This window comes from Mustela putorius, unplaced genomic scaffold (genome assembly GCF_011764305.1).
Source record: "Mustela putorius furo isolate JIRA1106 unplaced genomic scaffold, ASM1176430v1.1 tig00537227_pilon_pilon_pilon, whole genome shotgun sequence".
NCBI lineage: Eukaryota > Metazoa > Chordata > Mammalia > Carnivora > Mustelidae > Mustela > Mustela putorius.
The window spans coordinates 35238510-35253166 of NW_025422368.1; the positions used below are offsets into that span (position 1 = coordinate 35238510).

Here is a 14657-nt window from a genome sequence, read left to right on the forward strand (position 1 = left end):
GGTTTAGGACATGGACATGTTTGGGGAACCACTCAGCCTATGACAGAAGGTAATATCAAAAGTTGGGAGGGGCGCCTGGGTGGCTCAGTGGGTTAAGCCGCTGCCTTCGGCTCAGGTCATGATCTCAGGGTCCTGGGATCGAGTCCCGCATCGGGCTCTCTGCTCAGCAGGGAGCCTGCTTCCCCCTCTCTCTCTGCCTGCCTCTCCATCTACTTGTGATTTCTCTCTGTCAAATACATAAATAAAATCTTTAAAAAAAAAAAAAAAAAAAAAAAAAGTTGGGAGAATTATTCTCCCACTAATAGTCCCTTGATTTTTTGGTTCTCTTAAACCACTGGTGTAGACATTAAATCTCTGTCAACCAGAGGTGTATCTGACATCCTTAAGAGAGGGTCCCAGCATTAAGAGAGAGTCCCAGCAGCCTATCAGAACAGTCTTGCTCCATCTTCAAGAGGCCACCCTTCCCTCTTATCCCGCCAACTTGGTGCCCTCCCAGGAGCAGTGATGGGGAAGAGATTTCACTCACAAAAGGTTCCAAAATAGTTCCCTATAATGCATTAATTAAATAGTTCAATGCCATTTTGTATCCAAGGTTGAAATTTTCATTTTCCTATCACCTGTTTTTATCATGCCTGTCCGTGTTGTCGGCAGAGGAAATCAGAGGATCATATGACAAAACTACGTGATTCCAATATTAATATGCACAACAAAACCCCAATGACAAAATGCCAATAATGTTGAAGGGAAAAGATTTGTTAACATTAACTTCTTCTCTTCCTTTGATCAAATGGTTAGAGAGAAAATAAAGTCCAAGGAATGAAATCCAAATCATGAGACATGAAAGTTCAAAGAAAGTAAGGTTCAAAATAAAATTATCTTGTTTTTGTGGGTTAAAATTCAAAAAAATTAAGGTCCAAAATTCATCTTCCCCAATTTTTTATTCCGCTCTGTCTCAGTTGAAGGGGATTTCAATGTCAGGGTTGAGTCAAGGATCTTTAGTAACTACAGCTTAAGCCAGATCTCACTGGAATGGCAGCAGCTCCTACAAGACCCCTAAATTAGAAAACAACAGTTATACCAGCAAGTCTGTAATGTACTCTTTCCTAGAGTCTACAGATTTAGTAGAAGATGCAAATTGATCATATAGCACCAGCTCTACACATACCATAGCCAGAAAAGACAATTTTTTCACAAGTATCTCAAGCAAAATAGCCAGCATCAGCATTTTGGGTTGCCAAAGACTATCACAAAGATAGCAGCCTCACCAAGAAGCCAGTTGATTGAGACCAAGAATCCAGAACATGTGCACTGTGAATTAAAACCCAGTTAGGAGAAATCTACTAGCTACAGGTTAATTTCTGCACAATGGCACCTTGCACTTACCAGAACCAGGACGCCCCACCTCTGGGAAGGCACTTGGGGTGGGGGGGTGCCTTCTTGCAAAGGCAGAAATGTGCAGTAGAAACACCTTCAGTCATTCGACCTTATTGGTGGAGCTGTTCTTTCCCACCCAGCTGGTCAGAACCCTTTCATTTCCATGGCCATTTTGACCTTTAGGTGCCTGCGCCATAGCGTTGCAGTGAAGATGAATTCCGTCCAGTAACAGAGCTCCCACAATAACCAGGAAGCGTTTTTCTTCTTGTGCTTCAGGGGCTTTTTCCACCACCCCTTTCTAGTGGAATTGCTTAGGCCTAAGAAAATCATCACCTGGGGAGGATTTCTCCATCATATTTAAATAACTGGCGTCTAGCAACTTGAGGACAAGTAGAGGGAGGGATTCTTGAGCCACATCAATGCAAACTTAGTCCATCCACTTTTGCCCTTGAAGATAGTTCAAAGCAACATAAAAAAGGAATTAAAATTGGGACTGTTTGTTCACATTACCCTCCCAGACCTAGTACTAGCACATTGAAAACTCGTCTCTCACCCATGCTCTCTGGTCCAAAGAGAACCCAGCTGCCCCCACTGTTTAAAAAGAGCAAATACTTTTCTACTCCTTTAATATCTAAAAGGGCAGTATATGAAAAGACTTTCTCTCTCCCTATAATTGAATCCTTGCCTCGGCTTGAACTGCTTATTAAGGTCTCTTCAGCTTGCTGGCCTCTGCTAAGTCCTTCTCTATGGCCTCTGTGCCCTTGCCAAGGCCCTCTTAGAGATTCAGAGTGGCTTTTCCAAGGCCTTTTTTCCCAGGCCCGCACTGTTCAGAGCCAAGTGCACCACCATGAAAACCCACCTGGCTCAATACAAGCCTATACACACTGCCAAGATCGAAATGTCCTGCATGCACACTAAGGAGCAAGACCGCAGGGCCAAGGCCAAACCCTTGCCACTCCAGAGGCCTCCGTCACTCCCCGGGTATTCACGGGGTTCTCCCTAATTGTGCACCTTATTTCTTACACGTCCACTTTCTGGCCAGCATACGACAGGCTGGAACACTGAAGCAGAACCCAATAAATAGCACCCTGTCTCCTTTTCTGAGTTTAAAACAAATGAAGAATTAAGATAAAGGAGTGGACGAAGGAGGCCCAAGTATTACTTAGTTCCTGATAAAGCTGGGTTGAGTCAGAAGAGCTTCCCGACACCCAGCTGGAGTGAGAGCCAGCAGGTCTCGTCCAAAGGGGACTTGCCTCCTTGTGGGTGGGGGCGTCAGGCTGCCCTGAGAGCAGACCTCATGCTCCCTCGATTCCAAGAAGGAGAATGGATGCAAATGAACTGGGCATGCCCGCTTTATTTTCCCCAAATCTGCCAATTAAATCATGCCCTTTTTCAGTTCAGCACTGAGTTTAAGAAAGGGCAGAGAAAAGTCTAAAACAACTACCTTCACTTGGAAGGGCAATTTCTACTTGATTTTTTTTTTAAACTAATAAAAATACTATATGTATTATTGAGTAATTACACAACTTGTTTTTTTAAACCAAAATGGTTGAAGCTCCCACCAGGTAGGACTGTGTGCTAGGGTTATAATCTAGATTTTTTTTTAAGATTTATTTATTTATTTTGGGGGGAAGGGCAGAGGGAGAGAGAAAAACCAAGCAGACTTCTTGCTTATCGGGGAGCCCAATGTTGGGCTCGATCCCACAATCCTGAGATCAGACCTGAGCTGAAACCAAGAGTTGGACACTTAACTGACTGGGCCACCCAGGCACCCCATAATCTGGAATTCTAAAGAAAAATTTCTGGGGTATTATCAATTAGCTTTAGGGAATGTTTCCCCAGTAGTTTTTCAAGTTTTTGTGAAAACACATCAGTTCATACATTTATTAGCTTTGCACTTAAAAACATGATTCATTGGGACATCTGGGTGACTCAGTTGGTTAAACGTTCAACTCTTGATTTCGGCTCAGGTCGTGATCTCAGGGTCACAAGATGGAACCCCAAGTCAGGCTCAGTACTAGGCATGGAGCCTGCTTATGATTCTCTCATTCTCTCTCTCCCTCTCTCTTAAAAAAAAATATATATAACAAAAACAAAAGACGATACAATTTGGAGCAAGATATACATAAAAGCTTTTCTCAGTTTCAGGGACAAATGCTTCCAACCTTCTCAGATTCCCTCCACTTCCTCTTCCAGTCTTTCAGGCAGTCATGCAAGTCACCCCACTTCCAGACTGCAGTGAAACAGCCAAGCCGCAAGGTGTGAACTTGATTTTCTGAGGGGGGTCATAGAGTGGCCAGACCACACCCCCAGGGAGTTCAGGGGGTTTAGCTCCCTGTAGGGGGAAACCTTGGCCAAAGGAAATGGAGACAGGAGGGGGCAGGCAGGTAAATGCCCTCATGTCTCTCTTTCTTGGACTGCTCTGAGGCGTAGCTTCTTCCTGCAGGCTTTCTGAAGAATCCCCGAGGCCTGAGCAAATGCCACTGGGAGGCCTTCCCTTGCCTCACTCTTCCCACGTAAAACTATTTGGGCTGTTTGGGGTCATCCTGCCCTTGCCTTAAGGCCAACCTCAGCACTTATTGCCTCCAAGCTCCCACACAGCCAGCTTCTTAGGGAGGCAAAGACAACAATACCCGTACAGGTCATACAGGAAACCTTCCTTTTAAATACGCATCAAGTTCCTCTTTCCTCAAAAGCCCTACAGCCTATAGCTCACCCATTTCTTCTGCCTCTTCAACCTTCTCGTGAACTTTTCTTTCAAGGTTCACCCTCAGCCTGGGGTGGGGAGAGCAATTTGGTCTTCTCTCAGCATTTTCATCCTCTTCCCTCTTCCCTCATCCTCTTCCTCTGCTTAATTCAACAAGCCCTCTAGAGTGAGCCGAGCACACAAAGCATTCAGCCTTCCTGCAGACAAGAGGGGAGGCATGGTGGCTACATCATTATGATACATTTTTTCCCTCTGGCACACAGGCAGAAAACAAAATTCCAAGCAGGCAAGAAGGAGAGGGAAGAAGAACTTAGGTCAGGGTGAAGTGAATGTGGGGTCTAGGCAGGCACAAGTTTGTAGGGTTATCTGGTGGTGGAAAAGCAGATCAGGAGCATGGATTTCCAGGCGGGGACAGACACCACATGAAACTGGGTTTACAATGAGGTCAAGTCACCCGTGCGAGGGGAAGCTGGGAGCTAGGAACGTGTTTTCAAGAACACTGGCGTAAGCAAGAGGAGTGCAGTTTATTTTTATTTTTTAAGATTTTATTTACTGGAGTACCTGGGTAGCTCAGTCAATTAAGCACCTGCCTTCACCTGGGTCCTGGGATTGATCCCCACTATCAGGCTCCCTGCTCGGTCAGGAGCCTGTTTCTCCCCCTGCTTGTGCTCTTTCTCCCACTCTCTCTCTCTTTCAAATAAATAAATAAAATATTTAAAAAAAGAGAGAGAGAGAGAGAGCACGAGCAGGGGGAAGGGCAGAGGGAAAGAGAGTAGCAGGCTCCCCACTGAGCACAAAGCCCAGCTCAGACTTGATACATAAATATATATTATATTTGTAATATCTATATTACTCATAAAAAAAGAATGAAACCTTGCCATTTAAAACAACATGGGTGGGGGGCGCCTGGGTGGCTCAGTGGATTAAGCCGCTGCCTTCGGCTCAGGTCATGATCTCAGGGTCTTGGGATCGAGTCCCGCATCGGGCTCTCTGCTCGGCGGGGGGCCTGCTTCCCTCTCTCTCTCTCTCTGGCTGCCTCTCTGTCTACTTGTGATTTCTCTCTGTCAAATAAATAAATCTTAAAAAAAATAAAAAATAAAAAATAAAAAATAAAACAACATGGGTGGATCTAGAGAGTATGACGCTAAGTGAAATAAGTCAGTCAAAGAGAGACAAATATTCGTATGTGGAGTTTAAGAAACAAATAATGAAAAAAAAAAGTCTAACCAAAAAACAGACTCTTAACTATAGAGAACTGATGTTTACCACAGGGGAAGTGGATGGGGCAATGAGTGAAATACACGAAGGGAATTAAGGGTACACTTATTGTGATGAACACTGAGTTATGTGTAGAATTATTGAATCGCTGTATTTTACACTTGAAACTAAGTAACACTGTATGTTAACACTGAAATTAAAATAAAAATTTTTAAAGATAAAACATAATTTAAAAAATTATATCAAATAATAAATGACATAAAAATAACTTTGTCATAGTAAAAATTTAATGGCAAGACAGAAGAAACTTTTTTTTAACCAAATCCATGTTGACTACTTTTTTTAGACAGCTTAACTAAAAAAATATAATAAGTATCAGAAAGGCAGAAAACCTATACATCCTATATTTTTACCTTGTAATGTGATACATAACAAAAGCAGCCTCTAAAATTGCTCAACTGCATGAAATTTTAAAAATTATCCCCCTTAATGTCTGTGTCATGCAGAAAATTTGGATTATACTAATAAAGTATTTACTTAAAGGATATATATGGGGCACCTGTGTCATCCAAATGGTTAAGCGACTGACTCTTGGTTTCAGCTCAGCTCATGATCTCCGGGCTGTGGGATCAAGCCCCATGTTGGGCTATGCACTCAGCACAGTCTGCTTGTCCTCTCCCTCTGCCTCTGCCCCTCCCCCTGCTTGCTTGCTTTCTCTCTCTCTCAAATAAATAAATATAATCATTTTTTTAAAAGATTTATTTATTTATTTGACAGACAGAGATCACAAGTAGGCAGAGAGAGAGGAGGAAGCAGGCTCCCCGCTGAGCAGAGAGCCCGATGCTGGGCTCGATCCCAGGACTCTGGGATCATGACCTGAGCCGAAGGCAGAGGCTTTAACCCACTGAGCCACCCAGGCGCCCTAAATATAATCATTTTTAAAAGTGTGTATATATATATATATATATATACACACACACACACAAACACACACATATATATAAATTCATATAGAGAATTTTAAAAGAATCTTTTGTCCATTTTTAACCGGGTGGTTTTCTCATTGATAAATCTTAAAAATTCTTACATGTTCTGTATACAAGTCCTTTGTCAGATATGTGATTCAAAACTATTTCTCCTAGACCATGGTTTGTCTTTTCATTCTCTTAATGGTCATTTCACACAATAAAGGTTGTTAATTTTGATGAAGTCCAATTAACAATTTTTTTCTTTCATGAATCGTGCTTTCAGTGTCATATCTAAGAAATCTTTCCCTCATCCAAATTCACAGACATCGTCTTCTACATTTTCTTCTAGAAGCTTTAGTTTTTTTTAAGATTTTATTTATTTATTTGACAGACAGAAATCACAAGTAGGCAGAGAAGCAGGCAGAAAGAGGAGGAAGCAGGCTCCCTGCTGAGCAGAGAGCCTGATGTGGGGCTCAGTCCCAGGACCCTGGGGATCATGACCCGAGCTGAAGGCAGAGGCTTTAACCCTCTGAGTCACCCAGGCGCCCCTTCTAGAAGCTTTATAGTTTTACATTCTACAGTTAGGTCTATGATCCATTACGAGGCTTTTGCATATTCATTTTTGCCTAAGGTGAAAAGTATAGGTCAGGATTCTTTTTCTTTTTTTCTTTCCTCTTTTTTTTTCTTTTTTCTCTTCTCTTCTTGTCTGTGTGTGTATGTGTGTGTGTGTGCATGTGTATAGTTGTTAACAAATGGTGTCAACACCATTTACTGAAAAGTTTATCCTTCCTACAATGAATTGGTTTTGTGCTTTTATTAAAAATCGGTTGACAATAAATGGGTGTGTCTATTTCTGGACTCTGTATTCTGTTCCATTGATCTTGGGGTCTATCCTTTCAATAAATACCACCACTCTCTTGACTACTGTAGCTTTCATGAATAGATAAATCTATTTTTTTTTCTTAAGGATTTTATTTATTTGGCAGAGAGGGAGAGAGAGCACAAGCCAGGAGGGGAGAGGCAGAAGGAGAAGCAGACTCCCCGCTGAGCAGGGACTCCAGGGACTCCAAGGCAGGGCTTCATCCCAGGACCCAGGATCACGACCTGAGCCAAAGAGAGACACTTAACCAATGAAGCCACCCAGGCGCCTCTTTTTTTTTTTTTTTTTTTTTTTTTTTTTAGATTTTATATATGGAGGCATCTTGGTGGCTCAGTGGGTTAAAGCCTCTGCCTTTGGCTCAGATCATGATCTCAGAGTCCTGGGATCGAGCCCCGCATAGGGCTCTCTGCTCAGCTGGGAGCCTGCTTCCCATTCTCTCTCTGCCTGTCACTCTGCCTACTTGTGATCTCTATGTCGAATAAATAAAAAATAAAATCTTTAAAAAAAAGAAAGATTTCATATATGTATTTGACAGAGAGAGATACAGCAAGAGAGAACACAAGCAGGGGTAGTAGGAAAGGGAGAAGCCAGCTTCCCACTGAGCAGAGAACCCGAAGCAGGGCTTGATCTTAGGACTCCACAATCACGGTCCAAACCAAAGGCAGAAGTTTAGTGACCGAGCCACCCAGGCGCACCCCCTCCCCAGCTACTTTTTTTTTTTTTTTTTGGAATCTCTACACTCCATGTGAGTTGTGAACTCCCAGCTCCAAGATCAAGCGTCCCTTGCTCTACCGACTGAGCCAGCCACGTCCCGGTACCTCTATTTTTTTAATCCAAAAAGTTCCATCACTCATATGTGTCATTTTGAGCAAGTTATATAACCTCTCTCAACTTCGATTTTCTCAGCTCTGAAAAGAGGATATTAGTAGGACCTGTGTGAGAGAGCGATTACAAGGACTAACAAGCCAAGGCACAGTAGCAGACGTTGCTTATCTTGGTTCCAGCACTCCTCCTCTCTTCCCAGATCAGCATCTCCTTCTTTGGGGGAAAAGCTCTTCTTCCTCACTTCAAGCACAGGGTCCTGTTAGAGTTTTCAATCATACTACCATGTCCCCACCCTGGCCTCAGGGACTGTTGGTCAAGGGATGGACACAGGAGCCAAGCACAGCTAATTAAGAGACTTTCTCCCCTCCGCACTACGAAAGACTGAATTGCTGGCCCTAACCTTTGCTCCTCCATCTATCCACACACTTCACCTGTAATTTACAGGTTTTATCACTCAGGAATAAGTCTGTTTCCTTGAATTTTAGCTTTGGAGTTGGCCACGTGACTTGCTTTGGCAACTAGAATGAGCAGAAGAGACAAGAGTATGGGTTTTATCTAGAATTTAAAAGGTCGTAAGCTCCTTCTTTTTTTCTTTTTTTTTTTCCCAGTGAAAAAGAGGACGTTTAATATTTCTGTGCTGGTCAAACAGAACACAGGTGGGGAGTACATGGGGAGGGGGCGGAGGGCCCCCTGCCTCTCAGGAGGGGTGGCTTGTGAAGGGGTGTCTGTGGGAGGGGTTCTTGGGAAATAGTCCAAGGAGTCTTCTCAGCAAAGGGGCCTGGCCTGGGGTATCATAAGCATCCAACACACCCAGTCCTTGGCCCATGTTGGGGTCCCCCATAGGGGGTCTGTGGAGTCTCACTTTTTTTTTTCCCAGCTCCTCTGCTGGAATCCACACTCCCAGCGTGATGCGGGACTTGGTCCTTGCGAGGGGTCTGGAGAGCCCCCAGGAAGAAGCCCAGGGTGGGCACTAGGGCTTGAGGTCCCCTACCTGAGGACAGGGGAACCCCTTGGGGTGCTGAGGGCAGTGCACCTCCTTCCTTCCGCCCTCTTGCCTTCCTCCGGGCTGGCCAAGGGTAGAGTGGGGGTGAGCAGGGCCCCCAGCCTCTCCTGAGTCCCAGGGTCTTCGGGGTGGGGTGGAGGAAGGGTGGAGAGAGGGTCTGGGCCACCAACAGACACTGTAAACTTTGGTTTAAAACAATAACTTAAGTGAAGGGAGGGCTTCCAGCCTGGGGCCAAGGTCGAGGAGCAAGGAGAAATAGGGGGTGCAGGAGGCGACAAAGGAAAAAGCCAACAAAAAGTTTTGGTTTTTGCTTCCTGCATAAGAAAGGTCTTTGGGGGGCGCCTGGGTGGCTCAGTGGGTTAAGCCGCTGCCTTCGGGTCAGGTCATGATCTCGGGGTCCTGGGATCGAGTCCCATGTTGGGCTCTCTGCTCAGCAGGGAGCCTGCTTCCTCCTCTCTCTCTGCCTGCCTCTCTGTCTACTTGTGATCTCTCTGTCAAATAAATAAATAAATCTTTAAAAAAAAAAAAGTAAAAAAGAAAGGTCTTTGGTCATCGGTTTAACTGGGGGGGAGTGGGGGAGGTTAGGGAGGGGTGTGGAGGGAGGGTGAGGAAGGACTACAATGGGGGACCTGTAGGCTGGGGGTGACCCATCGGGGTCACAGCAGCCACCTGCCCCTCAAGCCTAGTTTCAGCCCGGCCTCTCCTAGGACAGAGGCAGGATGCTTCTGGTGGCTCTGGCAGCCCCTCTGAGCCCAACTCCAGCCTCAAGGGCCGCGTAGCTCCTTTTGGCAGCTCCCCCTCCGTTAGTATACCCAGCACAGACCCTGTCAGTAGGCCAGTGCTGGGCCTCTTCCTCTGTTGCGGGGGGATGGCGGAAGCTGAGGAGCACCCCCTGAAGGGGGCAGAGGCAAGGAAAAGGTTTTCACTTGAATGAAGATGGAGTTTTGATTAAACATCAAACTGGACAATTTCAGTTACTAAATTGCCACTCCAAGTGAGGATTTTTTATTCTACGAGCCTCAGCCAGAGACAAGTGAAGGTTCTGCCCACGAAACAGGCCTTACGGGGCCGGCGTGCCACCACACGACAGTGCATTCTGATTTTACCCATCTTCGCGTCATGCTTGTTCGAATATTTTTAAATCATTTTATCTTCTTGTATCTCCTATCCTATCATCTCTATTTTGTCTAACCTTAATCCTTCTCAACAGCTTTCTCTTGACTTATTGACATGCTTTTTGTTCTTTCTTTTCTTTTGAAATGTTTCTTCTGATCCATTTTCCTACTGGCAAATCTCGGTAATGGGGAATATTAGAACTGAAAACAGCATTCCTTTGCCCTTTCTGGGCAGTATTGTGCTGGGTCCTCCGAGAGGCGGGCACCAAGATGGAATTAGACACACAAGAAGTTTACTAAGGGGGACGCCTGGGTGGCTCAGTTAAGCTTCTGCCTTCAGCTCAGGTCCTGATCCCAGGGTCCTGGAATCAAGCCCCACGTTGCAGAGAGCCTGTTTCCCCCAAAAGGGAATTAAAAAAAGAAATTTACTAGGGTAAACATCTGTAGAGGAAGTGAGGAGGAGCCAAGAGAAGTTGTGGAAGCTGTCAAACCATGATGTATCTCTGACTGTGAGGGAAGGGGAGCGGGAAGGAAGAAAGGCTGAGTGAAAGTGTGTTGGGTCACAGTGGGGTTCTCAAAACAGTTTAGCAAGGCCACATGGGAGTCCTCAAGCCAGTCACCTGAAACCCACGCCTGACTCTGTCCTGAGACCATGTTTTCCAAGGCTGCCTCCATCCAGTAACAGAACACAAAAGTGATACTGAAGAGCCCTGAGACTCCTCTGACTGTTCCTTCCACATGACTACATCCATCTCAGCTTCGCCTATCTTAGATCTGTCCCTTCTCACACTTCCCTTCTGTGCATCCTTTCAAACCCAGAGTAAAATGGACCAGGAGCTTCTTTACTTATGGGGAAGGCTCTGTTTTAGGCACTTACTAGGAAATAGATCAAAGCACAAGAGAAAAGAGACAGAGGAAACCACCTAAGTGTGATCCTAGTCTAGCTAAAAGGAGCTGGTGTGACTCTTCAAATCCAGCATTATTTACCAGAACAGGTAATTCAAATAACGTAAGGTAATTTTATTGTGGCGCCTACTCTCTAAATATTTTCCATTTAGTGGCAGAAGGCAACTGGTAGTCAACTCAGGGTTCAGTTTCACTCCTGTCCAAGGCCACACAGAGAACTGATTTTAATAAGAGTTCTACTGATCCCCCAGAATTCTATACCATGAAGTAAAAAGAAAGTAATCTTTGCCTACAAAAAGCAGATTGTAGCAGATGATTACCATACCCATGGGGCAATGTCAGGAATAGACCCACCGAATGTCTAATTCCATGAGCCATGCATCCATGCATTACTAACACAGACTCCAAATCATAATTCCCCGAGCTTAGCAAGACCAGACTAGACATCATATGTCCTCATCTTGTTCCTCCACGCCTCGGTGCCTTTGTAGAGTCTGTTCAGCCAAACGAATGACTCTTCTCCTCTCGTTTGTTGGGTTTGGGCCCAGCAAATTCCTATTTATCCTTCAATAGTTAACATAACATCTGCTCCACAAAAGCCTTCCCAGAATTTCCCTCTCCCACATGTACACTCACAGAAGGTTTTTCAAACCTACCTCATTGTTAATACATAATTCATTGTACTGTGATCACACACACACACACACCCCTTTTGAGTTTCTTAGGGGTTTAAGAGCAGGGATGATTTTTTTTATACCTAATGTTTAGCATACAGTAGGTGCTCAATACATTTTTATTGGAAAAAAGGAGGGAAGGAAAAAAGAAAATTGATATACAAAAAAAAAAAAAAAAAGAAAGAAAGAAAGAAAGGAAAACTGATACAGAACTCCCTGTCAGATAGATATTTTCCTGAACTTTGTGCAAAGGAGCAGCGTCAAAGCTACATAGGTCACTCTCCCTCATTCCAGGTGCGAGAGCCACAATTCATACAGTTATGTTAGCTATCATGATGATTCAGTCAGCTAACCAGAGAAGAAATCGTGCCCAGCACTAATGCAGTTATATCATATCAACATGGCCTTGTTCTCATTTGAGTAATTAGGAAATATTGTGCTTAGAAATGAGACACTGGTCCTACAAAGCAGGTCTGAGATGCCAGGCCTGAGGAAAATATACCTATTATTCCAAGCATGGGCCATGTGACATCGGATTATCCAGTGTTCCAACATGCCCTTGGCTTTGAATTGTCCTCATGTTCCTGAAGTAAAGAATAATGTGTAGTCAATGTTCACTTCACACAGAACAGAACGACTAAGGAAACCGAATGCATGTTCCAGCTGCTAAAACTGAATGGAAGAAAGCATTTATATGAAAAGACCATGCAAATTGGAGAGAGTGGGGAGTGATGGGAATGGATGCTAAGGAACATCACAGGTAGGGAGAGGATGTATTCTGAAAAAAAACTTTTCAAAAATATAAGTGTATTGAAAAATGCACTTTTCAAATACATGAGGCACTGACCCATGTTTGGATAAATCAGCTTTCTCCAAGTGGGCCTAATATTGAATTGCACTCTTATTAATAATAGCTGACATTTTGTAACACTTGCTTTAGCCACGCTCCTGACAACAGCCTTGTGGGGAGGTTATTAGTTTCCCTCATAAGCTAGGCGTCCTACACGAAGACATGACTTTACCTACAAGTCTGCCATGGCCTGGTTCACTGAGATATTGCCATGGCCCGCTGAGGAAGACTGCCTTAGATTTATATTTTTTCTTTTTTTTTTTTATTAACATATAATGTATTATGTGTTTCAGGGGTACAGGTTTGTGATTCATCAGTCTTACACAATTCACAGCACTCACCATAGCACACACCCTCCCCACTGTCCATCACCCAGCCACCCCGTGTCTCCCACCCCCCTCCCCTCTAGCAACCCTTAGTTGGTTTCCTGAGATTAAGAGTCTCTTGTGGTTTGTCTCCTTCTCTGGTTTCATCTTGTTTCATTTTCCCTTTTCTTCCCCTATAATCCTCTGTCTTGTTTCTCAAATTCCTCATATCAATGAGATCATATAATTGTCTTTCTCTGATTGACTTATTTCACTCAACATAATACCCTCTAGTTCCATCTACATTGTTGCAAACAGGACTGCCTTAGATTTCAAGTAACCCACTCTGTCTCTGCCCACCCACCCCACTGCTCCGCTAGCTGTGGGTGTAGTCCCACCCAAGAAGCAACTGGTGTCTCCAGGACCTGCCAGGTTGAAAAGAAGACCTAAGCCTGAACTCGTCTCTCAAAATTACCTTCAAAATAGCACCTGAAACCCAGATAAATGAGAAAAATGTCCTGAGGAACTCTTCAGGCACACAAAAGAAATGACTTCTTTAGTGAGACCCCCTCACTAAATAAACAAATAAGCCGGGTAGGGGGATGGGTGAGCCAGGTGGTGGGTATTAAGGAGGGCACGTATTCAATGGAGCACTGGGTGTGGTGCATAAACAATGAATCTTGGAATGCTGAAAAAATAAAATTAAATTTAAAAAAAATTAGCAAACATCACTTGGCTCTTACCTTGCTACACCTCCCCAAAAGCAAGCCGGGTCCCCCCTTCCCAGGCCAATGAAGTAGGAGGTAGGAGAGCTAACATGAACAAGTTTGGCAAAGAGAGGACTGGGTTTTCTTCCCTAACCTACAAGGCGGCCTTGGAAACACCAGATTCTCTATGCAACTAAAAAGCAAAAGGAAGTTCTGAGACAAGCTCATATTTTTAAAAAACTCCTTCCTTTAGGCTCTCCAAGCTTATGGGAACATAAAATGGTCTTCTCCCTTAAGAAGGGGTTTCCAGACCTTAAAGTGTCCCATGCTGGTTGTAGCCTGCCACAGAAAGTTATCTACTAATCATAGCTCAGTAGCATCCTCTGTTTGTCTTCTTCCTAAAGAAATTTTGCTAAGCGATACTCTTCTTTCCATCTTGCCCCTGGAGACACAGAGAGGAAGGTACAAGAAGTACTGAGATTTTCCTGCAGCCATTCCAAAGCTTAGCAGGCACATTGTTTTTGTTCTTAATGAAACAATTATTAAAGATTAGGGGGTATCATTTTTCCATAAATGGCAAGATATTGCTGGCCAGAAATATTTAATCACCAGACAGTCTTCCAATCTGGCAAAAACTAAAAGAGAATGATTTGGAATCGAGTGTCACCCTGAGCCAGTTGGCCCTGTTCTCGTTGAGATTATTTACAAGAATAACAGAACGCCCTCTAAACCCACGCGAAGAGTCAGTGAGACCTAAATGTGGGCCCTGGTTCAGCACCTTAATGTGACTGAACAATAGCTCCAAGGCTCAGTTTCCTCGTCGAGACAGCTGTTGCTCAGAATTTTTCATCAGGATTAAAAGAAATAATGTAGATATGTGACTCGGCAGACAGTGCTCCAGGAATGTTGGTTCCTGTTATTATCTCTTTAACTGTAAGGAGAGAACATCTGCTTATCAGACTGCTGGGGAGTCAACCCAGGCACTTCAGGGAGGTGTAAATCAAAACCCAGTATTTGGAATCATTTTTTTCCTGTTTCTTCCCACTATAAACGAGGGACAGTCATATATGCTATTAAAATTGAGCTGATAAAAAAGTATGGAAGTTTGCAACAGGTAGTCCAGGT

At 44.1% G+C, this 14657-nt stretch overlaps 1 protein-coding gene across 14 annotated transcripts in view; it reads right to left on the minus strand.

Annotated features, from left to right (window-relative positions):
- Positions 1 to 14657, minus strand: part of APOLD1 (apolipoprotein L domain containing 1) — a 52134-nt gene that overhangs the window by 25027 nt on the left and 12450 nt on the right. For 11 of the 14 annotated variants that reach the window (XR_006604707.1, XM_013057884.2, XM_045073413.1 and 8 more), the window contains exons 2-3: positions 4091 to 4278; positions 1384 to 1821 (exon numbers count right to left, since the gene is read on the minus strand). The exons of 1 other annotated variant lie outside the window; for it this stretch is intronic. The gene's annotated coding sequence lies outside the window, so the exon portion shown is untranslated. The remainder of the gene's footprint in view (positions 1 to 1383; positions 1822 to 4090; positions 4279 to 14657) is intronic. 2 more of the 14 variants (XM_045073415.1, XM_045073416.1) reach the window with 2 other exon arrangements.